Source organism: Magnolia sinica, chromosome 12 (genome assembly GCF_029962835.1).
Source record: "Magnolia sinica isolate HGM2019 chromosome 12, MsV1, whole genome shotgun sequence".
NCBI classification, from domain to species: domain Eukaryota; kingdom Viridiplantae; phylum Streptophyta; class Magnoliopsida; order Magnoliales; family Magnoliaceae; genus Magnolia; species Magnolia sinica.
The window spans coordinates 68,012,386-68,015,726 of record NC_080584.1 but is presented as its reverse complement, the minus strand read 5'-3'; the positions used below and the strand labels follow the sequence as shown (position 1 = coordinate 68,015,726).

The 3,341-nt window shown below is 40.9% G+C and overlaps 1 non-coding gene across 1 annotated transcript; it reads right to left on the bottom strand.

Annotated features, from left to right (window-relative positions):
- Nucleotides 1–977: 977 nt before the first annotated feature.
- On the bottom strand, nt 978–1,084 carry LOC131222224 (small nucleolar RNA R71). Its single transcript, XR_009159931.1, has one exon. It is a non-coding gene; the product is annotated as a small nucleolar RNA R71 (small nucleolar RNA).
- Nucleotides 1,085–3,341: the final 2,257 nt, after the last annotated feature.

The following is a 3,341-nucleotide window of genomic DNA, read 5'->3' as shown; positions in this document are numbered from 1 at the left end:
TTAACTCTTTTAAAATCTAAATAGTTTCCTAAATTATTTTTAGAATTTTTGTTTAGAAACTAACCTTCCTATTTTGTAGGCCTTTAAAATAGAAATTTTTAATTCGGTAAGCTCCTTCTCTACTTCCTATTTTTTCAGTTCTCTTTTAGTAATTTACTTTCTAGTTTAGGACTTTCCTAATTTATTTTAGAAGTTTCCACTTTCTTTTAGAAATTAGTTTACTGCTACCTTTATTTTACTGGATTGTTCCTCTTTTTTTTTTTAAAAATCTAACTTATTTTGTTTTATTTTGCAGATCCTTAACTTAGGAGCTTCAATTTGGTAATTCCTTTCCAACTCTCTCTCTCTCTTTCTTTTTAGATTTTCTTTTCCTTTCTTAGGATTAGGCTTTGAATTTAGTTGAGGGCTGTGAGTGTTTCATGCCCAAGTGGGTCCATGATAACACTCGACGTCTCTTGACTGAAGGAGGATTGGTTGAGGGGTTGACTATCCATCGCAGGACTAGACACCACTCAAAATCCCCTCAGTTAAGTGAAGTTATAGCTGAAGACCAACCTCCTCTACTTCCTCCTAGGGTGGAGGATACCCAAGATGAGAATGAGGTGCAACAGGTACCCCCGCCTAGTACTTTACGAGATTATCTACAACCGGCGGGAGTGAGTACGCCCTCATGCATGATTTTTCCTGAAAACACAGGACAAATGGACATCAAGCTAGGAGTTATCCAACTCCTTCCTAAATTCCATGGACTTGAATCAGAGAGTCCATATTTACATTTGAAAGAGTTCGATGAGATTATAGCTAGATTATGTTTTCCTAATGTATCTGAGGATACAATTAGGCCGAAACTCTTTCCTTTTTCCTTAAAAGAGAAAGCTAAGACGTGGTTACATTTACTGCGTCCTAGATCCATTGGCACGTGGAACGACATGCAGAGGGAATTCATAAAAAAATTCTTCCCACATCATAAAACGATTACCCTCAGAAAAGCGATCATGAACTTTGTCCAAAAGGAAGATGAAACATTCTTCCAATGTTGGGAAAGGTTCAAAGATTTGGTCAGTTCATGCCCACAACACGGATTTGAAACGTGACGCATTACAAATTTTTTTCTATGATGGACTCACATCTTCCATGCGCCAAATGGTCGAGACAATGTGTAATGGAGATTTCATTAATAAAGATGTTGACGAGGTATGGGATTACCTCGATAGTCTCGCTGAAAAAACACAATCATGGGACTATTACCCAATGGCGAACACCACGTCTAGGCCTACTCAATTAAAGGAGAAAGGTGGATTATATCTCTTGAAAGAAGAGGATGATCTCAAGTGTAAAGTGACTACGCTCATAAGGAAAGTTGAGGCCATGGAAGGAAAGAAGGATAAGGTCAATGAAATTGTTTGCGGCATCTGTGATTGCAACATTCACACAACTGAAAACTGTCCTACAATACCTGCCTTTCGAGGAGTTTTGAATGAACAAGCCAATGCCGTAAATAACTATCAAAGACCTTTTACTGGACCTAACACCAATACATACAATCCTGACTGGAAAAATCATCCAAACTTTAGTTGGAGGAATGGACAAACGGCGACTCCTTCAGGTTTCTTCAATCAAAATCCAAATCAAGTGAAACCTCAAGAGGAACCGGTTCAAAATCCCATACAAGAGCTGGCTCAGGCAATGCGGGGAATTACAGAATTTATGCAAAAGATAGATTCTCGTATGACGGTTATAGAAAAGGGGATGCTTTCTGCACAACCTCTCCCCAATCCTAAACCGCAGTACGAGATTAATGATCCCAGCTCTTCAAATCAGATGGGGCATGTTAAATCCATCACCACTCTTAGGAGTGGGAAGATCATTGATAAAACTCTTCTGATTAGGCCTGAAAAGCCTCAAGAACCAGAAGAGGACAACAATGATGGATCCAGTGATGCCCCACAAAAAGTATAACCAGAACTTCTAGAGAAGTCAGTTGCTCCATTCCCCCAACGGTTGGTTTCACCAAAACCTCTCTCTAACTCTCAGGATATTCTAGAGGTGTTGAAACAAGTGAAAGTCAACATTCCTCTACTTGATGTCGTTAAACAGATACCTTCATATGCCAAATTCCTGAAAGACTTATGCACGACCAAGCGACAGAAAATTATTCAAAAGAAAATCTTCTTGACTGAGAAAGTGAGTGCCATCCTAAAGCAAGACGTGCCGCAGAAATTCAAGGATCCTGGTAGCCCAACCATATCATGTGTAATCGGGAACCATCGAATTGATCACGCACTTCTTGACTTAGGAGCGAGCGTCAATCTGATTCCCTAGTCGGTATACAAACAGTTAGGTCTGGGTGAATTAAAACCCACCCTAACCACACTACAACTTGCTGATCGCTCTGTTCGTGTACCAAGAGGGATAATTGAGGATGTGTTAGTCCAGGTTGATAGATTTTACTACCCTGTAGATTTTATCATCCTGGACACCGAACCCATCAATAACATGAGCACTCAGATTCCCGTCATTCTTGGTCGCCCATTCCTTGCCACGTCAAATGCAATTATCAATTGCAGGAATGGTATCATGACTATGTCTTTTGGAAATTTGACATTGGAGTCAAACATATTTTTCAATAACGGCAGCAACTCAGAGGATGATGACGATTTCCATGACATTAACATGATTGACTCTTTCGTGGAAGATACGACACCGCTGACTTTATCCTCCGACAATCTGGAGACGTGCCTGGCCCACTCCCATGATTTTGATGATGACATGATTAGGGAGACGTGTGCCTTGCTTGATACTGCACCGGTACTTGAAGTTAACCGGTGGAGGCCACAATTTGAAGAATTGCCACAAACCGATGTAGTGCCTCTACCGTCTAACCTCAAGCCACCGAAGCTTGACCTAAAACCTTTGCCCTCTGATTTGAAATATGCTTATTTAGGTCAAGACGAGACATACCCGATGGTGATCTCTGCCCACCTGGAGAAAGAATAGGAGAGTATGCTCATATCTACTCTCATTGAGCATAAACGAGCCCTGGGATGGACGATAGCGGACCTCAAGGGAATCGATCCCTCGATTTGTACTCACCACATATATCTTGAGGATAATGCAAAAACCGCTCGGTAACCACAATGCAGACTAAATCCAAATATGAAGGAAGTGGTTAAGGCCGAAGTTCTTAAACTATTGGACGTGGGTATCATATACCCTATATCTGATAGTCAATGGGTGAGTCCAACTCAAGTGGTCCCTAAGAAGTCCGGAATCACCATCGTAGCCAATGCTAATAATGAACTCGTGCCAACTAGAGTCACTACTGGTTGGAGAATGTGCAT